Below are 27,075 nucleotides of genomic sequence, written 5' to 3'. Positions count from 1 at the left end.
ACTGTCAGATATTAAATAAATGTTTACAATATGTAAGATATAGTGCTAGTGTAAGAAAGTAAGATTGATAAAAATAAACCATGAGCTCAAAAGAGACTCTAGTGTACATAAGTATTCTTTACAGGTGGGATTTCAAGTTAAAAAGCAAAGTAGGAATTCAATAATTGTCTTGGGACAATCAGAGAATCCCCTGGAAAAAACAAATTCTATTCCAGTCATAATGACCGCAAGAAAAATTACAGAATGTGATGTGAATATTAGAAAGTACTAATAAAAGCGAATATAATTCTTTGCTCATATTAATTCAACTTCTCTTCACTATAACAAGTACCATCATCATCTCCATCTTAGAGATTAAAAAAACCTACAGAAGAAATTTATACCATTATAAGAAAGTATTTCTAAGAATAATATCAGGAATAAAACCCAAAAAGAAGACATTTACAATCTTAAGATTATTTTGGGCCACAACAAAAATGAACCTACTGAACAAAATGAAAGGCAAAAAATGACAAGGAAAAGCTCTCTGATACATGTTGATGAAGACAAGGGGTTAATGTTCATAATATACATAGAGCTGTCACAAAGCAACAAGAAGCTGCCTCACTTAAATGTGTGCAAAGGACAAAAGAGATCATTCACTTTTTAAAAGTCAGATGGCTAATGAGTGAAAAATGCTCAATACCTCACTGGTCATCAAGTGCAAATTAAAACAATGAAAAAGTACTTTTGCTCATCATATTGGCACATATTTTTAAAAGATATTCTAGCTAGTGTCCATCTTTGAGAGAACAAACTGTGAGCGATCTTTTGGAGGATGACATGTCAATGGATATGTAAACTCTGAAAAACGTGTGTACACACAGGCTGAACTCCACATTTTGGAATCGTTTCATTTAGAAAAATTCAGTTCAAAAAGATGTACTTATCAGAGCATTTACACAGCACTGTTTACAATGGTGAGAAGAAAAGCTGAAGTGAAATCATATCCAGCGATAGAGAATTGGTTACATAAGTTATTCTACATCTTTTCATGCCCCACAGGAGAAGGAATTTCTTGATTCACTTGAAAGGAGCCTGTGATTTATGTAGTTGTCACATCCAAGGACTAAATTTCCAGAAAACTTAACGAAAATAATACTCATACAAGATCACAGGAATGTTTGTATAAGAAGTATGCCAGTCAAACACCCTTTCTGACAGTGGAAAATGGAGAAAACTTAAGTGTCCACCATCAAGACAATGATGCGGTAAATCACGGTGAGCTGTGGCCACTAAAGTTCCGGTGTTTCGGCGTGGTCCAAGGCCTTGTCCACAGTACGCTCCCACGAAAGGTGTCCTTACACAAGAGACCAAACCTGCACATCAGGAAAACCCTCTACTCTATCTGAAAGGACCGGGTGAGTCTGGAGGGAGAGGACGTCTGTGATATATACCTGAGTGAATAAACCGAGCTGCAGAAAACATATAGTATGGCCTTATTTTTCAATAAAGCATATATACACAGACATAGACATAGATTTCTCATATACGTGTATGTATGTGTTTATTTATATGACATAGGCCTAAAGGTCATGAAATATATACTCCACATTGTCAGCAGTTTTTACTCTCAGGAAAAAAGGGGAAGGAAGTAGGGGACTTTCGGTACCACAACAGATCTCTTTTCAGAATTTCAGTTAAGTATACTTGGAATTTAAAAGTTTATTTAAGTCCAAAGTAAAATGGACGAGGACTCCACAAGACAGAATGCTATACTAGTCATTAAAATCATGCCAGGGGAGATAGAATATTGTAGAAAAATGTGTAATAAGCCGAATGGAAAATGGAGGTCTCCACACAGTATACAGGCACACATTGCTCGCTGGTTTTTATGACAGAGGTAATACACACTGATGAAAAGAACAGAAAATAGATGTTAATGTGTTAATTATTATCTCTGAGTACTGGCACCAGGATAGATCCTTTTGACCCTTTTTTCAGATATTAATATTAAATACACACTATTTTTCATTTGAAAAATGCATTTTTAGATGTCTAGTACAACACATTGGAAAATTACACGAGTACTTACAGAAACAAAGAACTAGGAGACACCGCAGCAGCGTCACAAAGTGTAGAAAGGGCGATCCTGAATAACACCGCGCAGTTACATAAGGACCCACAAAGTGAGAGCACCTGCTGTAACAGGGCGCGGCCCCCTTCCATTTGTCAGATGTGTCTTCAGGGCTGAGGCAGTTCTGAGCACGGCCAGTGTCAGTGCTGGTGTCTGGATGGATGCCACTGGAGGTGAGGGCGCCTGCAAGCCGAGAGGAAGAACAGAAATCATCCTCTGCTTTTTCTGTCTTGTTTCTTTGTTACTTTTAAAGAGAGGCGGAAATAAGATAAACTGGATCTTTCCTACTGAAATTTCAGTAATGAAACCATTTTTAAAGTGATCACAACTTATATTCTGCCTATGACTGTCTTTTCAACAAAGCATCATATTTATAAAATGTTAATTAACTCAGTTAATTAACTCCCTGTTGAAACATTCTAGTAAAGAGCATGAACTGCAGTATGTAAAAGAACCACACCTGCAGTGACTAGCTCAGCTGTCTTGACGGCAGTGCAGTCAGCCCCCACCATCCCGTGGCCCTGAGCTCCTGATGCTGGTAAGAGAGCGCGCTGCTGCCTCAGATGGAAAGAAAAGGTGAAAGCATTTTCTGAAATCTACAGCACTGACAAAACATAACTGATAAATCCCAGGCTCCTTTGAGGCTGTCATTTTCCGTTTCTGGCCAACACCCGTCAATGAGCAGAACCACCCCATTCCCGAGTCATGGGACTCACGTGGGCAGAAGTTTTGGAGAAATTTCCAGGTATAGAATGTAAACCAACTATACATAAAACTCTGAAAAAGAAAAGATGCAATAATCTGATTTTGGAAGACACTAAAATATTCTCCTAAGCCTTAGTACTTGGAAAGGCTGGGCTTCTACTAAGCCACTTATTTATTTCACAGCCAATGAGCATCTCCCACAAACCCTGTTTCCCTGTGTCTGCTGGGAGCTTCAGGCACATTGATGTTGTCTATCTTATAAGTCACAAGGCAGAGGCGTGTGTCTCACGCTTGCAACTCTCACACAGGCTCAACTCCTAGCCTCACTGTATGAACTTGGCCCCATTTTCTCACCTGTTTACTTGGTATCTGTTCTTCTGTAAGCTGCCTGAAATGCTTATTGAAACAAGTCAGAAGAATGAGTGGGTAGAGAAATGGACAGATGGACAGGTGAGAGATGGGCAGAAAAACAGAGAGTCTCCAAGAGAAGGGGAGCAATCAAAATTACCTATGCAAAACCCTCTTCTAGTCAGGGAAGGAAACCACCACGGAGAAGTGTGAAGAGGCAGGTTGCTTAGGACTGTTTCCTGGATTCCATGAAAAGTCACACCAAGAGATGAGAGGGTAAAACTCTAAATAATAAAAGAAAAAATTCATGCATGTTTGAAAAATATATCTACATTATGTACTTTCTAAAGAATAGAGTCAAATCAGCAAGGCCCAATAACCCAATTCTTGGGTATTTACAGAAGTGAGAATCCCATCTCCAATCTGCAAGGCATCCCTTTGGAGCACTGAGAGTCTACACGGTGCGGTCATAAAGCCATCACCGCAAAAGCGATGCTATCCTGCACTTACGAGGAAAGAGCAGCTGTGCTCGGTCTGCCTACACGTGTCTTTTACACCCCTCAGCACCTCTACGGGGGAGGGACGCCTAGCGAGCCCCATCTCTGCAGGACAGAAAACAAGTCCAAGAGAGGCTAAGCCGATCTACCATTTCTCCATCTCACAGGACTTGTCACTCCAGACCAGGACTCGAACTCGGACCCACGTTTGTAACCACAGTACTACCGTATTTTATGTGCTTTTTGTGTGTATAATACATTTGTTTCTGGCATGAAAGGGTATTTAATAAATGATCGGTTGTCTTGTCTATCTCATTAGCTCACAATCTTTATATTTTTGAATTGTACTCTTCCCATGGAGAAAGGAACGGAAAGAGCGGGGATCAGAATGAGGTGGGGCTCCATTCTTTATCTGTTGCCTCATCTCATCGAAGTCCCCAAACAAGGAGATAGAGCAAATGTTCTCGTCATCATTTAAAGAGAGGGCTCCAGTGATGGTGACTTACTCAACTCCAAAACCAAGTCTGGGGGAAGGGCACATGCAGCAACGAGAGCAGTATCACCTGTAGGAAGGCGAAAAGAGCTCAGGGGGTGGCTCAATGGGTCAGCCTGATTTCATTTCAATCGATAATACAATAACACACTCTAAAAAATCTAGCATGCAATGGATTTGCTCTTTCTTGACATCTAGCAAGTTTCCACATCTCACATGTAACATTATCACGATCTAGTGAAAGGAAGAGTCCACAGACAAGGAAAATCAATGCCACAGGCAGGCTGAAACACAGGCTGGAGGAAAGGAAGGGAAAGGGCATAGTTAAGAAGAGGCGAAATTCTGGGAAAAAGACATCATCACAAGGAATCTCAAGCATCATCCAGCAATCATATAATCATTCTTTCAAGGGAGAGTTACTTAGGTCCTATTTTGTGCAACATTGTACAGTGGGCGAAGCAAGAGCACAACGTCCATGGTGGCAGCAAGTTGCGGAGCTCCAATACACTTCTGATCCCGGTACCTTGCACACTTGTCCTCAGTATAAAGGCAAAATATATAGTAAAATAATCCAATGTAAACTCTATGCAATGCTGAAAAAAATTAAAGAATACCTAAATACCTGGACAGACACACCACGCACATTCCTGAATCAAATGACAGCATTCTTGGGATGGCAGTGCTCCCCAGAGCGATCCATATATTCAACGTGGACTCGATCACAATCCCAGTGGGTTCCTCTGCAGAAACTGACTATCTGCTGCTACAATTCATATGGGAATTCGAGGATCTCAGTAACCAAACCGTACTTGAAATAGAAGAAGAGTTTGAGAGGACTTGTAATTCTCAATTTCAAACCTTACAACTGTATCTCCAGGTGAGATTAGAGGCCATTTTTAAGTTATAATTTTGTTTATCCTTATTTTCTAAATTCTGTACAATGAATATACCTGTTAGAATAAGAAATTTAAAAAATAAAGTATCTTTTAAAACATGCAAACCAATTCATTCATTGGGAAAAAAATATTTTGACTATAAAGAAGTAAACAAATATCTAGTGAAAAAGGACTATTTAAAACCAGGACTGCATTTACATTTTTTGTAAATTGGAAACTGAAAAGCACAAACACATCAAGTTTCTAGGGAGAGTGTTGCAACATATTAATTGTTATTTCCAAAATTCTAATTGAACAATGAAAACTCAAGAAAGAGAAAATCTTGATTGACAGCCAACTGCAAACACATGGAGAGCAAAGGCCTAGAAATCACAGTTCCTTTAACTCTGCTACTAACTCAATAGGAGAGGAAATTCCTCACAGAGGGGACAGTGGAATCCCATGCATAAGACAGGATACACAGTACAAACTGCACTAGAATTGGGGGTGATTTCCATAGAAGAATTCTAAAGTTACAACATTGCTGAAAAACTATAAAAACACTGACAGACAGATTAAAACACACAGTCATATATATTATATAAAAACATATGAAGTCTGCCCCCATGTTGCATAGAAATACAAACATATTTGTTCATTTATGGGCACTGATTACTTTATCCCAGGTAGAATATTTCAACTAAAATAGATAATCAATAATACACTCCTCTTGTCAAAACTAGTTGATAAGTTACTCTGCTATGTATGCATAATGTGTCTAAGATAGATTTAAAATTATTGAAAAAGATTTTTGTATGGTTTCTTGAACCCTTCTCAAAACACCAAGCTTAATTTTAAAATAAATCTGAGCAGTATTTCTATATGACCTTTTCCCTTGTGAAATGAACAACACAGTCTGTTGTCAAAATTCTTTCCTTACAATGATTCACGAGCACCGTATACTCACAAAACTGCTGGACAGCAAGGCACTATCCAGACACTGTGACAAATCAAATGAAACACAAGGAAGACAGTGACCCTATTCTGCAGGACTTATAATCTGTTCCAACACCGGGTTTTTATTTGATTTGTTTGATTGGTTAGAAAAATAAAATCACTCAAGTACATTCTTCTTTGAACATTATGTAAATCATGACTCTCTTTTTAGTGTCATGAGCAGGAAAGACTTGAGTATGAATTGATTAGAACAACTAGGCACAATCATCACTGGAGCCTGTGTAATAAATAAGTACATGAGATCTAAAATAAACCTACACAGATCTCTGCAAGGAAAATGAAGAGGTGAGTTCCCCAATGAGAAAACAAACAATCAAGAAATCAAAAAAGGAAAACTTTTTCATTAATGATTCCAGGCAGTAGTGGAGCATGGTGGTGAAGATCACAAATGCTGGGGACAAACATGAGGGTCTGAAATCCCACAGCACTGGGTAGCTGTGACACTGATATTTCAGTGAAATTTTCTGCACCTCAGTCTCCTATCCATAGACTGGGGACAACCACAGCACCCATCTCCTAGAACGGTCTTAAGAATTAAGTTATTTTTTATATAAAAGTTTAAATAAAATACCTCAGATTTTAAATATTACCCCAAAAGCTCAAGGGACAAAGAAAACAGTGATAAATTGGAGTTCATCAAATGTTAAAAATTTGCTTCAAAGGACACCATCCAGAAGGTGAAAAAACAACAGAGAGGAGAAAATTTTTTCAAATTATTTATCTGATTAAGTATTTGTATCTTCAAATAAAAGAAAAAACTCCTACAACTCAACAAGAAAAAGAGAACTCAATTAAAATGTGTATAAAGTATCTGAAAATGTATTTTTCAAAGAAAATATACAAATGGCCAATAAGCACAATCAAACGATGTTCAATATCATTAGCTGTAAAAGAAATCAAGTCAAAACCACTAGGAGAAACCGCTTCACACTTACTACAATAGGTTATAATAAAAAAAATGTGTAACAAGCACTAATGAAGACACAGAGGAAGCGGAGCGCGCAGCCCTTGCTGGTGAGGATGTAACACAGTGTGGCCACTTTAGAAAACAGCCTGGCAGGTCCTCAGAGAGTTGAACATTTGGTTTATGAATGACCCAGCATTTCTGCTCTCTGGTCACACAAGTAAGAGAACTGAAAACAAATGTCCACATAAAAATTCCTACAGGAGTATTCACGGCGCCATTACTCTTCACAAACAAAAAGCAGAAACAACACAAACGACTATCACCTGATGAATGGGTAAACAGTAGGGCCCAGATATACAGTAGAATATAATTCAGCAATAGCAAAGCATAGAGTACTGACCCAGGCCACAACCTGGAAAAACATTGAAAAAGTTACTCAGTGTGAAAGAAGTCAGTCACAATAGACAGTTCCATTTACATGAAATAACTTGTTTTACATGAAATGTCCAGCACAGGCAAATCCATAGAGAGAGAACAATGGCTGCCTGGGGCTGGGGGACGATGAGGAAGATGGGAATGACTGCTTGTGCATACAGGGCTTCCTGTTGGGGGATGAAAATATTCTAAGATTGACTGCGATGCACAATTCTGGGCTTTGAGTAAAAACCGCTGCACATTTTAATGGGTGAATTGTATTAAAACTGTTAAGGACAAAAGCACCTAGGGCCAGAACCTTCAAATAGTAAATGCAAATTGCTAACTTTTATTACAGGAAGAAGAAACTGCTCTCAGCATGAAAGCAGGAGATCGGCAAATATGGGTTAACATAATTGGACAAGAGCATTTCACTTGAAAGAGTTGCTGAGTGTACACGAAATATTCAGAAATAGGAAAATCAGCTTGACATCACGAAGAAGCATTCTGCTTCAAATGCAGATCAAGGATTCGGCAAGCCCAGCTGCTAGAAATAACCAGAGAAGAAACCTGGTTCTTACAACAAGCACCAGAGCCAACAAGGAAATGGTGGTGAGGAAATCAGGCAGCCAAAATTCTGGAACAGTTTGCTACAAATAATTTCTCCACTGAAAATTCAAAAATAAAATGAAAGTGATGCAATGCTGAGCTGGCCTCACGTTAAAGGGCTTCCTCTGCTGCTCGACAGTTCTGTAACCCCGAATGAGAGACTCAGGAGAATCAGCATGGCTCCTGGCAGTCCCTAAGTGACTGCCCACCAGCACTCTTACCACCATCACATCTGCCAGGGTTGTATTGCAGAGAAGAGACCAACTTCTAAAAGGCACAGGAAATGTTTACCAGGGAAGAAAAAGCTGCTGTCAGTCCTGGGACAGAGGCCCTGTGAGCAGAGGCCAGAAGGCTGCAGGTGAACTGGAGCAGACCTGGGGCAGGAAGGGACCACGGAAGAGCAGATCTCAATTTTCTACTCTCTCTCCCTCGGGTAGGAGAGATAAAGCCTGCATCCTTCTCACCTGGAACTGTGGGTTCTGGCTGGCAGAAGTCTTACGTACAGGGAATGAATACTCAAGACTCTGTGGAAAAAGTCACGAAAGAGAGAGGGCGTAGGGACCCAACTCCACGAGCCTCTCAAATGATCCCATATTTATTGTGTATAATCAAAGGAAAACGTCATTAACAGTTGTGTGATAGTAAGCAGGAACTTGGGGAAAGAAGGATGAGACAGAGATTGTAGAATCCACCATGAGTACAAAGGCTTAGTGTATCTTTAGGTAAGTCATGGGGTGAGGGGAATAAGATACATTCTTTAGACATGTGAATTACAAAGCAGACCACCAGACCAGCTAGGTCCTTGCTTGGGGGATAATAGAGTATCTAACTGCAAACAAGCCCAGCCTTTATAGCTGTGGGCCTGGGTCATTGCTTTGCGATGAGCAGAGTGCTATCTAAAACATCATCTACGCAAGCAAAGCATTATCTCTGCTTTTTAAGGCAAGGAGACAGGAGTGAGGATGCACAGGCACTTGCTTGCAAAGCAGTTACTAAGCATACGTTTTCTTCTTAAATTTGACAGGCGGCTGGGGTCTGTTACAATTTGTTAACCCAATCATGGGCTCCCACATGGAACCATTATGGAGGACACCCTAAGGTGACAAATCCTGGCTCTAGGTCTTTTCCTGCAAGCTTCAGCCACTCTAGCAGAGTCTAGGCACATTCCTGAATAATGATCATACAGAACCACCCACACTGTTAACTCCTGGTGCTTGAAACTTAATTTTAGCTCTACACAACTTAACGTAGAAAAGTTTCAGAAATAAAAGATATTATATTTACTTTATATCTCATCATAGGACTGATTTTTCTGATTGCTCTAAGCTGCTTCTTCTTGGTAAAGCACCTAATTCTGCAGGTGAATTCAGTACTTTCTTTGGGCATAACTAGCCAGTTTGGGCTCGCTAACTTCTATTGTTCAAATACCGATACACTTAATTGATTTCATTGTTCATCAATTTCAGCTGGGAGCAGAGGGAGTGTCACTCTGTTCCTCAGCCCAACCTCAACTCTTTATCATCAGCAACTCAGGACTCCGGAAACCAAAAAAAGCTTTTGTTTCCCTTCTACAGTTTCAACAAACCCAACAGGATACATAAGCCTGGAGAAAGAATTCAACACAAATGTTAAAACAAAAATCAATAAACCTGAAGCAACTCCATCTCCGAATCATGATACACAATGACATGAGATTAAGTGTGTCAGGCCCAAAGCATGGGTGAGCCTGACCACCTGATTTCTATTCTTCAAAGGAAGGAAAGTTTTCCTATTTTTTATTATCACTCTGTCATTGTTTCTGATTAAGCCAAAAACTAGTGTATGAAATAATTAAGCATTGAAATAACAGATTTTGTTGTATCAATTACAGAAGGCATTCAGAGGTGTTAGGAAAAACCACCTCTGTAAAAAATGCAAAATTTCTTCCACTGTGAAGAACACGTATACAAAATGCAACAGAGAATTCAAGCTCTTGTGGAGAGGAGCAAAAGCCACAGAATCAAAGCAAAGTCATTACTATGAGTCAACTCAAAATTCACTGGACAATCATGTTCAATGCATTCAATGAAATTTAAAGGCATACTGCAAACCATACACTTAATGATCTGCAGGCTAGAGGAAGAATTTCTCTCTTTAACAGACAAGAGTAATCAATAGGGTGCCCCACCAAACAAGGACCAAAGAACAATCAGGTTTTTAACAGTTATGATAAATCAGCATTTTCTAAAGATCAAAATCCAGAAATTTTAAACATTCATTCACACCACAATGAAACAAGCACTTAAAAAAAAAAAAGAAAATAAGCACATAGAACATGTACATAGATCAATGAGAATTTCTTGAGACGCTGGAAGAAACAGGCTATAGTCTTTTACTTGAGAAATAAAACTACTTTTAAAGATAAATGCTAAAACACATTTCATCATTCACGTTGCCTTGAAAAATCTGAGGCACTTGTATCTGATTAGAAAAGCAATTCTGAGTAATAGTGTGTTACAATTCAGAGCCAGTTTGCTTTAGAAGAAAAGAGAAAAGAAAAGCTACTGTTTCTCATATACTGCACAAAGTGTGAAGTGTCTCCCTGCCTCTTTCTCCTCCCGTTTTCTAAGCTCATGCTTCCCAACCCTTCTGAAACAAGTATGAGAACCTCTTATTCCCGCCAATATGCCAAATGACAAAAGAAAATCAATTTATTTGTGTAAGTATATGCTTAAACCTTGAACTGGAAGAGAAAGATATCATAAGTCTATATGGAACTTATTTCTACATTCCTGAAATCACACACACAAACGTTCACACAGACACAGACACAGACACAGACACAGACACATACCCCCTGGATTACTGGGAAATTCACAAACTTAGGATTTCCATCTTCTAGAAGATAACTTTGTAGTTAGTTTAAAATACAAAACTGTCAGCTTTGGAAAGCCTTGATCACCTGCTAAACCATCCAAATATCAAAGAGACCCAATTAGCCTTCTCGGTAGAATGTAATTTCCCATGATGGCAAAACATACCCTAAAAAGTCCTGGATCTAAGTCTCGTGTTTATCACTAGCTATGATCGTTTTTAAGCACATTAACAGATTCAGAAACGTATGTCTCAACAGCATTTATTCTTATTGAAATAGTATACGTGTTCATTTGCCTATACAGAGACCAGGTCCCATGATGGAGTTTAAGAGCTATTTTGTGTATTGCAATATTTATTTTTAAGTGCAGAAAAGGAGGGTGGGTATTACTCAGTTGTAGAGCACCTGCATAGCATGCACAATGTCCTGGCTTCAGTCCCCAGTACCTCAAAAAAAAATAAATAAAATAAGGGCATATTTAAAAATGAGTAAAGTTATAAAAAAATGCAGACTAAAAACCACTGCAATCTAGGAGACACAATTACAATAAAAAAAAAACAAGAGTTTCTGTCAATTATTGGCTATTTGCCAATCGCAGAGACAACCAGAAATCACACCTGATAACCATCACGTGTGATTCTCAGCAACCCTACTAAGTAGACACGGATGAGAAACCAGGCTCTGCAGATGAGGAGACGGAGCTCAGAGGAGCCGGGGACGCTGACCGTCCTGCTTCCCGTGACACCACATCAGCCCAGGGCAAGCGCTGACGGAGCTGCAATGAGGGGACACCCAGCTGCATGGAACCTTGGGGCACTGGGGAGTCCCAGAAAACACTAAAAACTGTTCAGTGAAAAACCAGCTCAAATATAATACACTGTGCCACATTCTTTAAACAGGGAACATGAGTGAGACCTTTTTGATGCCTCTGTGTCCTTTCTGCCATCGTCAGTTACTTGCCCTCACAGCGTGACCAGTGATGAACTGGACCCCATATGAAGCGCACTCAGATGGCAGAGCATTTGAAGCTGGTTTATGAAGTTTGTAAGACTCTGTCTGTGCCTCACACAGGCGGTCATCCATCACTTCTCACCGGTGTGGACGTACCACCTGAAATCACTCCTTTCTGCTTTTTAAAATCCCTTCATCTACTCCAGACTTTTCAATAACAAAGAAGCAGCTAAACCACAGACAGTGGACAGCTTTTCACCAAATTTCTTGAACAGCCCATCGGACTACCTGGAAGCCCTTTACTTTTATTAAACCCACTTCCAGGTACTTCATCATTTTCGGATTGGTGGACTTGGCCTCTGACTGAGCTACTCAGAGAGCTCCCAGCCTCACATCCGTGAGAGGACCCTGCTGTTGGGAGAAATCAGTGAGAAAGGCGTACATCCCCCAGTCATGTCTGCATGGCTAGAAGTGCCACAACGTGCTAAAAATTTATACCATCATAACCCCTGGGCTCCCATGGACTGGTTTCACATTAACCAAACTCATGAGACACTGATGCAAGAAAACCAGAAATTTAACTTATTAATGTAACAGAAGATGTGAAACTATGAACCAGACTGCAATATCAGAGTTCAACCATGAGTATATGTTCTCCTCCACGGCCCAAACACGGGCAGGCAGTCACATGGCAAGTGTGGACAGAAGCAGAGCAGGAAGGATTTCTAGATGAATTCAATGGACTAAATTTCTGTTATACCAACAGATCTGCTGCCTGGAAAACAATTAATTCTAATCACGGTGCACTCTTCGTGGACAGTTGCCGAGACACGACTGTGAGCACCTGTGTAACTCTCCTTTCCCTGTCCTTTCTGGGCTAATTGATGCACAGACGTACAGAAATCGAGGGATGCAGATACATCTAAACACCCAAAGCCCATTCTGGGAGCCACAATACCATACAGCCAGGGTTAAAATACTTGCTCTGCCACTTACTAGTTCTGTGACCTTGGTCAACTTACCCTCTGTGTGCCTCAATTTCCACACTGTAAAACTGGGATAACAATCAAACCTTCCTTACTCGCTTGTTGAGAAGATTGAAGGATTCATTTCTGTAAAACGCTCAGAAAAGAATGTAGCACATTTTGGGTGCTCAACAAATGTCAAATTAATATTACAGTGGTTTACAAGTCTCCTTCCTAATCATCTTCTGTGTTTCCTGGCTAGACTAATACCCAAAGGATATTCTTATTTCTCCTTTTATAAACTCATGGGATGCACCCTTCTGTTCCATCCCACCACCTGTTTAAACTGATGGAAGGGATACCTCCTCCCCACTCCTCTGGGCCATGCAGAGTGCTACTCCCTTCACAGCCCTGACGCCTGGCCCACAGCTAGCCCTCCTCACATTAACAGATTGAGTTGTGATTCCGGGGAGACAAGCAGGGCATGTGAAACCCTTCCTTTCCCTCCAGTGTTGACTACCCTAGGGAAGCACCCTGGATGCTCAGCTGCATTGCAGAACAGCCCTGTGCATGATGGGGCACATTCTCTCAAGGGAAGGCTTGCTGTGGCCCAGAGATACCTGGGACAGGGTGAGTCTCTACTTCTGGGACACAGTATCATGACACTCATTTATCCACAGCCCTGAAGTTCATGGAGAACGTGGCTTCATCAGTAACAAAGAAGACATTTATCACCTGCCTACTCTTTTGTGTCATCTCTCAGTTGGCTGCTGGAGACAACATGTGTATAAGTATTGGTTCCCCTTAGGCCCCAACATATATGAAGTAACAAAAATTTCTGTGGCTTAACGTTGGTCCAGGGCGACTGTGTAACAGTTCTGACTCTGCTGATGCTAAATTATGGGTGTAGGAATTATGGAACCTCCTCAAATATCTTTCATCATAAAATCAGCTTTTCTTATTTTCTTGTTTCTTTGTAATTACCAAAGACTATAAAATGATGGCTGCACACAAAACAGCAGCTAAAGTTTATGAGCTCTCTTGACATACCCACTGTGGTAAACATGTTACATAATTACTAATTCTCACAATTCTACAAAGCAGATATGAGTGTCCCCTTCTCACAGACGAGGGGAAAACTCAGAACGAGCTGACTCAGGATCACGTGGTTCAGTGTCAGCACGTGCAGGCAAACCCAAGTCAAGAAACTACACCCCATCATATATGTACCAAATCAACTCCCACCAATTAACACACAGCGGCGGGGTCAATACTCAGGGAACTCAACACACTTTTCAGCTTTATGGTGCTCCAGAGGCAGCTTCTAGCTGTTTTAAAATATCCCGGCTCACTGGTTTCTAACACTAGAAGAAAAGCCCGATTTTGCCATTGTTTGCACAGCAAGTCTGAAATGTTCACAGCGAGATAAAAGAATAAAACTATGATATAAGCAGAAAAAATTTTCCAGGTAGAAAGACATAATGGACGTTGTGCTATTCTGAAGCATTAAGCAAAGGTATCAAAATAAAATCACATTGTTTAAGCCTTATTTTACAAACAGAAAAATTAAGACTGTAAAAAGTTGCAACAGCGCCACCTATGGCTAAAAAGACCTTCCAGGTTGCCGGGAAACATGCAACACAAAAATTGACTGTAAGATGAGAAACGAGAATCAGATAACTAGAAGCTTATGTAGCATATACTGCACTTTGCTTCGGAGGGATGGAGGGGTATTCAGTATTTAATCTGATATTGCTAATACTCCTAAATATAAACAAAAGACATAGGCTCATGGAAGCTCATCTTAGAAGAGGAAAGAATCCAGTCCAGCCACTTCATTTTACACCAGGGGAGACTGAGACCTGAGATCTGTCCTCCTGGCAATCAGCAGCAAAGCTCTCCTAGGTCTCATGTCTTGCACTGTAGTAAAAACCAACAGAACTGTACTACGCCTATATTCATAAAAGTCACGTCTGTATTTTTCCAACAGTAGGTAATCTAAGTATCTTGCAAAATACTTCTCAAAGAGCCAGGAAATCATAGAAGGGTATTGAAATACAAAAACATTTATTTACATATTAAAACAGCATGAGCTTTATTCTCTCTATTAAAAAAGTGACATGTCAAATCAAAATTTTGAAATTTTAAAACCTGAAAAGAGTGCAGAAAAAAATCAAAATTTTCTTTAGTCACAAAAGAGAGGAGCTTATTCCCTGATAATAATCAATGTGGGTTTTTCTAAACTTAATGGTTCTGGTCAGAATCCCGAGAAATTAAATGTCTGATGGATGGTTACACGGCAACATGAATTCTGAGCTGTAACAATACACATTCTGTGTAAATAATCTTCAAGGTCGTCTGCTTAAGGCAATTTAAGTAGTCCCTGTCTCACTAGAATGACACAGATTTCATTAAAGCTTCATACTGCACTTAAAAAAAAAACAATCCTAGTTACTTTAAGCCATATTAATGTATATCATATATATACATATTGAATATGCATCAGAAATAAGCTACCCTTTTTAGTATTCAGAGTTGATACTTCTAAACTATCAGTCACTGTGACAGCACATTTTTATTAAGCACCTCTACGGTGCTTTGTATACAAGGCGTCCAGCTCTCACAGTCAGACAAGGTAAACCATATTACTCAAATTTCACAAATGACGAAATATACTTAAGCCATGTAAACAACTAAGATATTCATCATCAGGAAAGAAAAGAGTAAGGATTTTACTTACAATACTCACTGACAAAGTTTTCTTTCATACTAAGACTACATAAAACAAATTCAGTGTTTGGAAATTTTTCAGTAAATAAGCACCACTAGAAAAAACAAGTAACATCATTAGCAACAGTTGGACTTTCAAAGACCACTTCTCTCTTGCACAATAATTATTTTAAATGTTTTGTTTTTAGTTCTCACAAAGCACTAAATTAAAAAAATATTACCTTTAAAGTCATTACCTGAGAATAAAACATTTGTGAAAATGTACAATTTTAATTTATGCCACTCTGCCTCTCATTCTCACTGGTGTCTCTCCTTTGAAGACCTCATCAGGCTGAGATAGCTAAAATCGGTCATTTATGGGCTCACAGGAGTTCGGGAAAACACTCAACGGGAAGCTGATTAGAGGAGCAATTGAGAATTCATCCTGTGCAGCCTGGATTCCAGCATCGAGCTAGCCACCACCAGCTGCGTGTGATTTGGGGGAAGCTGACCCATCTCTCAATCCCTCAGCTACAAAAAAGGAGACACTGATACCTACAATCAAACACTTGCTATGAAGTAAAACATGAGCAAAGCATTTTAGCCTCAGTTAGGCGTCCACTCACAGCGAGTTTGGTCATTATGATGATGAGGATGGCTGTTAACAAATTAAGCTCGACCAAACAGGAGAAATCACCTTAAAGGAGAAACATTCTAAGTCCATGAGCATTTCCTTTTGGATGGACTGCAGAATATTCTATAGATTTTTTTTAATAAACCAAATTTTGTCCATTAATTGTAGACTTACAGGTTCATGGACAAGTCTCCAGAAAAATAATTAGAGGCCTCTAACCTCTGAAAATTAAGATGTAAATTTTAAAAAAAATCAGGGAAGAGATTATACCTCATTTGGAGTGTATGTGCTTAGCATGCATGAGGCCCTCAGTTCATTCCCCAGTAACTCCATCTAAAAACTTTGTTTTTTAAGAAATAGAGAATTAAAACAAAAGGATGGAGGAATACGGAAATTTTTAGAGACTCATCTCAGATTTAAGATGGGGAAGAAACCATCCAATTCTCAGAAGAAATCTTCAGGACTATGTAAACTGGATCTGAGATGTCTAGTCTTTTAACATTATTCATGAAATCATATTACCAAGTCTTAAAACTACCTGATAACCCACAGTGGTGATACTGATCATAACAGCTACCATCACGTATCGAGCTCCGGCTAGGACTGCTCTGTTCTGACATCTCTGCCCCTAAGGCCTCACCAGGCGGAGAGCACTAAATTCGGTCATTTATGAGCATCTCGTGTAAGTCCTCCATTTGTGCTTCTCACTCTCCCCTCACCAGCTCCTCTGAGGGAAGCACTGTTATCATCTTCCCCACCCGCAAATAAGGCCACTGAGGCACAGACACTAAACCCGTTCCAGGCCACATTGGAATTAAAGGACGTCTGTATTTCTGCTGTTTTGCTTTTGACAAAGGAATCTGAGATATCAATTCAAAGCAGACTGTTAAATAATCAAGTCTGTCAGGTCTTCACCTCAAAGAGCAGATACTAAAAATTCCTGCTGTAGGATGAGGCTGCCGCCACAAACTGACTCAGCTTGAAATTAATATCCAAGATGAAGCAGCGGATACACGTAAATATTCACGATTGTCAAGTCTGCCCACGGGTCTGGGCCCTTCACTGCCTGAAAGGGGGTGAAATCCCCACCCGTGTCTGGGAGGGAAGCGCGGCTCTTCCCGGGCTCACCCAGGCTTCATAGGCTATTTACCCCCACAGACTAGCCTCAACGGTTAAAAGCTCTCAAGATTTTTACACCAGGCAAAACTGAAAGACTTTTCTGCAGATGGAGCACTTTCTCAGGCTTAAATTTTTTGCCTACACTCAGCCAGAGGGAGAAAAGAAACAGGACTCTACAAAGTCTCTGACCCTCACCACTCACAGGAGTAGAATGACCACAGCAGAAGATGGCCCTTCACATTGCAGGATGTGAACAAAATAAAGATGCCCCAACAACAGGCACTCCCAGACACAGCGCTCAGCAGTCTTCTGCACAATCACGGTTGTGCAGCCCTCAACACCTTCTATTTCCAGAACACTTCATCAGCCCAAAAGAATCCCCCTATCACTAGCATTCACCCCGCAATCCCCCTCCACCCAGATCCTTCCAACCATCACCTGCTCTCTGCCTCTGCATGTGCCTTTTCTGGGCTTTTCAGATCACTGAAATCAACAATATGTGGCCGTTTGTGTCTGCTTCCTTTCAATTAACATGCTGTTAGCAAGGCTTGTATATTTTGAAGTGGCATCAGCATCTCTTTATTTATTTATTTTTTTTGGAAACGTTAAAGATTATTAGAAGGTGGTAAGTACTATCAAAAAGAGTAGAGTGGAGCATAAGTGATTGGGTTTCAAAGGGAAAAGTGTGGGTTGAACAGTCAGGGTGGACTTCCCAAAACAGGTGGCATTTTTCATTTTCCTCTTTTTTTTTTCTTTTTTATTCACTCTTACGTGTGAATAATGTTCCACTACATGGAGATACTACATTCTGTTCATCCATTCAGCAGCTATGTATGGACGAGGTCCAGAAGAATGAGTGTAAGGGATGACTAGCATGGATGGCATTTAAGCAAAGGGCAAAATGTGCTTTCAAAAAAAAGCCAACAAACAGAGGCACAAGGAAATTCAGTGCGTTTCTGAGCAAAGTGCTTGCTTGCTTCGGCAGGACTACCGTGCAGGGCTGGGGCGGATATTGGCAGGAATCACGGTGAGGGAGTCACCTGAGAAGACACCCCACTGCAAGCAGCTCAGCCAATCCTCCTCCCTCATCCTGTATTGTTAGAGCAATGTTTCTAGGTTACTCTTATTTCAATTAATAGCATTTAACTGCACGTCTGATCATCACCATCAGACCACATTACCTCCAAGTCACAGAAAATCATTCACTGACCGGAGCAGCACCAGGACATAATGGTGATGGATTAGGGAGTCCTGCAGCATTCCAGCCTGCAGGCACAAACCCCACATGTGCCCTGGTGATGTCCAGAAAATAAAATGCATGGAAATATCTCACTGCTGGAACACGACATCTGCCCTCAAATTGCCCGAAAATCATCCTGGCAAAGCACTACTCAACCTTCTCAGTACAAAAAAAAAAAAAAGCTAAGAAGGCAAATTTAGGCTCTTCCATTGAAAACCAGCAACCATCACTGCCAGTATCTGAGCTGGAATGCTCCTGACTTTGAAAACCACTGCGCAGTTACTTTTCAAACGTGAAACTCATATATATATACCACGTAGATGATATTGCAGTAGGATTTTTCTTTTCAAAATTTCCAGTTGCAACATTAGCACAAGAAATTTTATGTTTAGGCTTTAAAAAAAATCAATTATCCTCCATTTTCTTAATTTTGAACTTATTATTATTTTATAAATGGAGCTATGGTGCGTATTTAAAACCTTTTGATTTCTGAAAACAAGACGTTTATGACCTCACTATTTCAGACCAAACTTTAACGATTCTTTGAGAGGTGGGGCCTGGGGTGCTCACTAACAGCTCTTTAAATACTGACAAGGATGTGCTATTAAGTAATGCAAAGGCTCTAACTCCACATTAGCTCAGAAAGCAAATAAACTACACCAAAGACTTCCTTAAATATTTTATATATTCCTATTCTTTTGAATATTAAAGCTCTTAAAACATATGATTTTTTTTGAAAAAGACAACAGCTGTAATAATTTTCCTCTCACCAAGAAAGCAATCTTTATCAGGAATAAAAACCCCTATGGAAATCGAAATGACAGGATGTTTCTAACTAAGTGAACATCCAGATCTGAACACAAACCTAAATCCTATCAGATCTCACTCGAAGGAGCTCTACAAAGGCCTGGGCAACCCTGGAGATTAGCTCTTTTGTTCCAAATGTTGGCTGAGCTAAGATCATCACACTAGGCAGGGAAGGAGAGAAGAGGAATGTCCACCTGGCAGCCTCCATCAGTTTTCTTCCAGCAACAAGGTGCCTCTAGGGCAGCCCCGCTAACAAGTCCCCCATAAGGAAAGCCGGCATCCACACTGCCCCTGCCGTCCCCAAGTAGCCCCGAAGCCCATATCCCAGCCTGTGAATGGTCTTCAAATGATCCCCCAGTTGGTGGCACCCTCCACCTCTTTCCCGCTACACACACACACAAAGCCACGACAGCCTTCCCAAAGCACAAATTTGATTACATCAACCCCACTTCAAACAATTCAGAGGCTCCCTGGTAGAGTTCTAGCCCCACCCCAGACCCTGCTCGCCCAGCCTCATCTCAGTACATAGGTCCCCAGTGACCTCAGGAGCCCCCTGACCTGCTCCTACTTCCCACTTGCCTCCAGGTTCATTTTGACTGTTTCCCAAGGAAGCCTTCCCTCCCTCCAACCTCCACAATTTGTTCCTCTCTTCCTAGAACATTCTAGGCTAAGTCAACTTCTGACAATGCTAAGCTCTCAAGAAGCAAATATATTTTGCTTATTTATGTGGCTACACTCTCTCTCCCCTAGACTCACTGAAGTGCACGTGTTATGAATAAATGAATGACGGGTTGGATCTCAAAGGGACAGACATACCTGCTCTCGCCTGTCCCGACCCTTTTGTCTGTAGTATATCAGAAGCAAAACCAGAAGTACCTTTCCTGAGGGTCACTTCTGTTGACACCCTTCACTGCCTACTGTGTCAGTTCTAGTAAAACTCAACTTCTTCCAAAGCCCTACACCCCGGACTCTCTCCAGTGTCCTCCCCAGCAGGGACTCCCTCCACCCTGGACCGCACAGGGCACTCTCCCCTGGTCCCCACGCCAAAAGCCTCCAGGCCTCTGCCCGGGCTGCACGTGCGACCTGAGCCACATTCTTGACTCCTTCTCTTGGCTGACTCTTACTCTGTCCTCACAACTGAATGTACAGCCCATTTATTCCAGGAAGTCCTCTCTGATAATGTCCTTTAGGTCTTGACTGGGCTCTATCTATAGCAGCAGTACATGGTGACCAACTGGGTGTTTGCCCGCTCCTTTGAGACCACGAACACTTGGGAACCACGTGGGAAGGAGTGAGAGATTACAAGACAGGTGGGGGAAGCAAAAAGCAGAAATCACAGTCCAAGTCCCAAATTCAAGGATACTTTCTCAGAAATAAGTATAAACTATTTCACACGTGTGCAATTTGGCTACTATTTTTGTGGCTTGTGGACAGCAAGAACTTGGTGTTCTAGCCCAAAACCCAGGTTACATGCAAAGAAATGTATATACTCTTATCCAAAGGAAACCAGAGCTGCTCAACAACAGTTTTCAGTTAGAACTGAAAGGAAATTTGATAAAGGCAATCTCTCTCTCTCTCTTCTTTCTTTTCTGGAATCATATAATTTTAGAAGTATTTGCGTGACTAACAGACGGCTACAGCCCGTGATTCTGCACTGAAGTGTTTGGGGCTGAGGAAGCCCAGATTACATTCACTCTGTAAATGCAATCACACCAACACACTGATAGGTGCCGTGAGTGGTGGAGCTGATGTTCCAAAGCAGGCAACATTATTCTGTAAGAGAACTCTAAATAGAAAGTAAGAAATGCAATGTCCTGTACTCAATTTCATTTGCTATATGGGCCATTAACTGATAGTATATTTTGACTAATTAAACCCAAAAATAAATTGTCAACGTCGATTTTCTTCATCTGACCGTTTTATGCTAACATCGGATATTAAACTCTCACTCCATATGGAAAGCTCAGGCCTATGCTGCAGCACAGTTACATCCCGTGGAAGAAAGCCGACCAAGGGAGAACTGGAGAGTTTCCCTTCAGAAGCTGCAAAGTCTGGTTTTGCACCTGTACACCATTTGCAACCACGTCATCATCAAAGGAGTTAGACGTTACCTCTCTGGGGCGAAAATCACTGCGTGCTTCAGAACCATCAAAGAATGCTGAGCTTTGTGAAACAGTCCAGAGGCGCTTAAATCATACTTTTTCTGAAAGGCTCCAAATCTGACCCACTTCACCATTCCAGGTATAACAGGGAAGTACTGGAAACAGTAGAGAGAACATGCCCTTGAATTCTGACAAGGCCCTGCTTGAATCCTGCTACAGCATTTACTAGTCACTAAATGGACCAATTCTTTAACCCCTCTGAGAAGGCTTCCCAATCCCCAAAAGGGGGCTGTCAGCGCCCACCTGGGAGGCATGGATGTGAATGCAACACGCAAGTAGGGCGGCCGACTGGTACCTGACACGGGGCCTGGCTAGTTTCCCTCCGCTGCCCTTTTCCCCCTTTAAACTTGCACTGTTCCCCCGGTAACGATCAAGCCCCCGGAACAGATTGCCCGTATCTTCTGTGTATCCCTGGATACATGCCTTACCCTTAGGAGGCCAGAAAAACAACTGCCTCCTCCCAAGTCACTAACAATGTTCTTAAGAGTCTGGGTATTTTTAACTCTATTTTTCAGGGAGACTATTCCAGAATTTTGCAAGCACCATTCTCCAGGTTGGCTCCCCTCACAGTGCCCATCCCTTCTCACCTCAGATCCTCTGTCTGACTGCCTTCTGTTCATGGGAAAGCGAGTCCGGTAAGGTGGGGCTCCCTAGACCTCCCTCCCTCCCTCACAGGTGATTGTGACTAACTTCTCCCCACTCCTCACTGCAACTCTAGCATCTGAGGAGTCTACACTCCCGTACCCTGCAGACTCTGCACCTTCCCAAGATGCACACGTGGCCACGACCCTCCCTTCAGATTTCTTCCTGGCTGGCCCTGCCCAGCCCCTGGCCCCTTAAGGATAACTGGCATTGCTTTGAAAATGGCAAACGCCACTGACTGACACACGAAAGCTGTATGGTCTGGGCTTTCCTCCAACCAAGACACAGCCCTGCCCCCCTCAGCCTCAGTCTGCAGCTCTCGAGATGATCTAATTCACATGCAAGGCTGTGAACACCAGCTAAGAATGACGACTCCCAACGTGTATCTCTAGTCCAGCTCCTTCACCTGAGCCCCAGTCTCATAGAGCCGAGTGCCTCTTTGAAGTCCTAACTTGGATGAAAAATGGCATCTTAAAAATGCCTCATGTCCACCATTTACTCTAGAATTCCATTCCTGGCAGGTATCTCCCAGACTCCCCATTTTAGTAACAGCCCCAGCACCCACCGAGGTGTCTGAGGTCACATTCAATTTCCACTGTTCCCTCCCCCAGGCCCTGCCCTGGAATCAGTCCTGTTATTTCCATCAATAAGCCCATCTCAACTGTAGTTCTGTAGGGACCATGGCCGGAAACACACAAGCTCACAGCATGGTGCACTAACAGTCCTCCGTAGGGTGCTCCCTGGAGGGGGAGGCATCTCCTGCTGCTGTTCACCTCAGAAGGCAGTGGATTCTCACACAGGATGTCCAGGAGAAGGGACTCAAGGTTCTCCTATGGTCTGAGCTTTGAAGGGCCCGAGGTCTGGGGGAGCTCCTAATTAGCAGACACACTTGCCAATGAGCAGATGAGGATGGGGGAACCCACGCAAGGCTGTTATCACTTCAACTCATGGGCTCTCGGGAGCCACGGGAAAGGCCTGTGTCCAGTGTACAGCCCAGCCATCACAGATCCCAGCCTGCATTTGCCAACCCGCACAGCCTAGACTCCATCTACTTGCGACACTTACTTCTGTTCTGTTCCCCACCCAGAATGTGATGGACTCATTCAGATATTCTGGCCTGTCTCAAGCGAGACAAATTCAGTGAAAAATGAAGTGTCCACATTTGGACCAGAGCATGAAAGGAGAAACAAGGCCTCATGGTCAGCATGATGGTGGTGGCCAAACCCTTCCACCGGGTGAGATGAACCATGGTGAGGGTGAGAATCCAGGGTCCTAGGTCGGCCAAATCATCTTCCTTCACGGTTGTCTGGGGTGTTGGAGACTGACTACCACAAACTAACGACACGGCTGTCAGTGGTGGATGTCAGCTGCAACAGAAACGGATTCAACTCTTTACTGCCAACATGGGTTAAAAGTAAAGGCCGGGGCAGGGAGGTCTGCACGGCTGCTGAGGCAAACCACAGACCCAGCTCTGAATGCCCACTGGCTGGAGCAGAGAGGAAGCTACGGCCCTTTTAGCTGTCCCTGTGTCCAACAGATCCAGGTGAGCCAGCTACTTAGGAGAAGGTCATGTTGTCCTGATACCCAGAAAAACCAGCCTCGTAAAGGGAACAAATAGTGTCATGGATTTTAGACCCAATTCTGCCCCTTTATGAAGGCAAAGTAAAGTAAATGGCACGGGGAAGTTGAATGCAAAAAAAAAAATTAAAGAACCAAACGGTGACCGCTTCCTCCAACAGCGTCCCCTGCAGCTGTCACCTCCGTGGCGGCCACTTCCTCACCAGTGACCGCCGGCCAGGAAGCGCCGTCACGCACGTCACACAGCGACAGCCAGGAACCGCGTGCCGAGCACGTTTGTGTAAAAGCAGGAATCGAGCAAAATGCTGCAGAGTTTGACCTTACAAGTTTAAATACTCCATGAAAAGAATCCCTGAGCAGCCGACTAAATCAATTCGCATCTTACTTCTTCAAAACAATCAAACAAATTTAATAAGGGCGCATTTGTCACCAAATAAAAGGAGGACCAAACATGTTCCTCAAAAGCAAGGATTTCAACAGGTATCAAACACCAGTGGGTGATGAGCTAACAAAGCAAATATTCCAAAAAATTAGAAAATAAAAAATGACTAAGATAATAGATGGATCAAAACAGCTGTTAAGTTGTTGCTTTTTAAAGCAATGGAGACTGTACGGAGGGCAATCTGGCTATTTCCAATGCAGGGTGTGCACAGCCCACATTTTCAGAAGCAACAACATGCTCACTGGGCAGTACAAGTGAAAAAGGAGTAAAGAAAAAGGAAAAGAGGAACAAGAGAAAATTAGAATCACAAAAGAACAAAAATGATTTTGACTGCATGTACAAGAATTTATGTGAGTGTGTGAGGCCAGGGACACGGGGATGGTGAGGCCCAACCTCACCTCCTGCTCAAGGGAAAGCAGGGGCCTGAGGGGAGCGGCGCTGCCGGGGGACCACAACGTGTTCAGCTCCCCTAACCAAAATTCGACCTACAAGCGTCTAGGTAGGTTTTGAGCTACAAATTCTTGTCGCATTTCAGTCTGGACCGTTTTACTCACTTCCACCAAGAGTAGCAGGAGAGAATGAGGCTCTGCTCCTGCACCAAAGCATTGTTTAAAAAATTAATGACTGTGGAATATTAAAAGAAACAATGGAGTAAAAGTGACTGGAGGAGAATGTGCTTGACCCTAGCTCACTGGCCGCGTTATCTCAATGACTTTCAGATGCTGGCTGAGCCCTTATGGTACCACAATAGACAGACCCACAAGGAGGCAGGTTTAATGCGCTGAACCACTGTGGGTTAAGTACACATCCGGCTACTCCGCCAAGTCCCAAGGGCAGACTTCAAAAGGCAAAAACAAGCTGGCATTCTCTGGTGGGTCTGCAGACTCAGAGACAAGCATTTGTTGAGCAAAAATGTTACCAGTGCCTCCTATGACAAAAGAAGTGGCACTGGCTTGGGGGCTGGGGCAGGGCTCCAGGCTTCCACTGCTCACTCACCAGTCTGTCCAGGGGGAGAAGGTGGTCCCTGCTTAGTTTTCGCTGATGCACCTACCTTGACTAATGTCTGGGGCCTCAGCAGGAGTTGACAGGTGAGGTGAACAGAGCCAGACTCTGTGTAGCACGGTGCTGGGAGCTATGCCCTCAGCAGTGCCCAGGCTCCTAAACATGTCAACTCATCTCCAAGAAGCAGATGGGGAGTGAGGGCATGTAGATCACAGGGCCCTGTGAGGACAAGTACAGATCATGGCCACGACATGCCTCTCCTCTTCCTTAAGCCATAGATGTATTTCCGGGGAGGAACAGAAAATTCATCCAGAGCCTGCTAGGTGGGCTCTCGCAGGTGGGACTAGTGTCCCCTGTGCTTCTCACTCACAGGGCTGGTCTAGACATTCTTTTTATTAATTCTCTAGCATCTTCTCCTCCAACTTACAAACAACCAGAAAGTAGGATCTGATCTTAGGTAAGTTCAAGGATCACAGAGCACCACCTCCAAAGTGGGCCCGGTAGCACATGCCAGGTCTTCTGACCGCCACCTGTGGGACCACCATGAGCCCTCTCCAGACTCAAGGACCGAGGCCGTAGGCCGGGGGGACACAGCTTCCCTCACTCACGCCAGCAAAGGTTTCCACGTCTCGGCAAAGGCATCTCACCCTCTTGAGCCCGAGGGACCACACGATAGATATACGGGGAAACAGAGCAGAAGGTGGGGGGTAGGCAGCCCAGAAGAGCTCATCTGTACTTCCGACGCAAAGTGGGGCCATTGACTTAATCACAGGGACAAAGTGGGAATGAACATTTCCCTGCTCTGTCCCATACACCGTGATACGCCTTTCCCTGCATAAGGAGTTCATTCGGAAGTCCCTGGCGGTGTTTCTGATGTCCTAACTTGGCATGGTGGCTGTCGGGCAGGAAGAGACGGCCTGAGTTGAAAAGGTGCTGGGCCTGGGAGGCAGGTGACAGCGGCTCCAGCCGCAGCTCAACCAGCGCCTCGTTCTGCCTCTCGGGGCTCAGCATCTCATCTATAAGCAAAGGGATGAGCATGTACCAGGACAGGCTGCCCAACAGAAATGAAATGAGAGCCATGTAAAGAAAGTTTCCCAGTTGCCACGTTTAAAATTTGAAACAAAGAAACAAACCAACAAACAAAAAACAAATACTAGAATGTGATTTTAAGAACAGATCTTACTTAATCTACTGTATGTAAAATACTATTATTTTGACATGTAATCAATATAGGAAGTAAAGAGATAGTTTATGTACTTTTACTAGACAAGCCTCAGCGTCTGATGTGCATTTGACCTACAGCACATCTCAGCTGAGTCCAGCCTCCTCCCCAGTGCTCCTAGCATCAGTGGCTTTGGCTACTTTGTTGGACAGCAACTCCAGGGGTCCCACCATGTTCCTGGCTGTAAAGCGGGAGTAAGTGTCCACACTAACCCTAAAAGGATCTCTCTGAAATAAAGGCGGATTCACTTTGAAATGTCTGGAAACCGGCGGGCTGCACCTCCCTCCCCCCTTGGCTACAAGATTAACTTCTTCCTTGCTGATCCCTTTCTGGATGTAGGGAAGCAATCCAGCACACAGCCAAAGTGGACTGGCTTCCAGGTAAATTTACCTGCTGTCTGTGTCCAGTCCCATGAAGTCCTCCTTCTCAAACGGGATGCAGGGGAGGGGGATCTTGTCCCCAGAATTCGTGGGGCCACCGTCCAGCCACTTGGACCTGAGCAAGATGAAGAGCGACTCAGTGAAGTCCTCGATCCTCTTCTCCACCACCCTGCAGTCCTCTAAATTTGAAGGCAACGTCGGTGCGCGGCTGCTCGGCTACCTCCCCATGCTGCACAAAGACAAAAAGCTGAGAGTAATTAAGCGATGTGCCATACAGCTCCTCTGCATGTGGAGCTTCTCGAAGGCCTTGGCAGAGAGACATTCGGTAATGGTGACAAGGCCCACGACCTTGGGGTGTTTCTGGAAGACGCTCCACCGATTCTCGGG

General features: G+C 42.8%; 1 protein-coding gene across 1 annotated transcript in view; it reads right to left on the bottom strand.

Annotated features, from left to right (window-relative positions):
• Window positions 1-2,209: 2,209 nt before the first annotated feature.
• LOC140699560 (uncharacterized) overlaps window positions 2,210-27,075 on the bottom strand; it is a 91,516-nt gene continuing 66,650 nt past the window's right edge. The window contains exons 14-18 of the mRNA XM_072972212.1: window positions 26,699-26,803; window positions 3,330-3,453; window positions 2,833-2,893; window positions 2,577-2,674; window positions 2,210-2,299 (exon numbers count right to left, since the gene is read on the bottom strand). The gene's annotated coding sequence lies outside the window, so the exon portion shown is untranslated. The remainder of the gene's footprint in view (window positions 2,300-2,576; window positions 2,675-2,832; window positions 2,894-3,329; window positions 3,454-26,698; window positions 26,804-27,075) is intronic.

The sequence above is a fragment of the Vicugna pacos genome, chromosome 11 (assembly GCF_048564905.1).
Source record: "Vicugna pacos chromosome 11, VicPac4, whole genome shotgun sequence".
Taxonomy (NCBI): Eukaryota; Metazoa; Chordata; class Mammalia; order Artiodactyla; family Camelidae; genus Vicugna; species Vicugna pacos.
The sequence above is the reverse complement of the archived record's forward strand: the minus strand, read 5'-3'. Positions and strand labels throughout refer to the sequence as shown.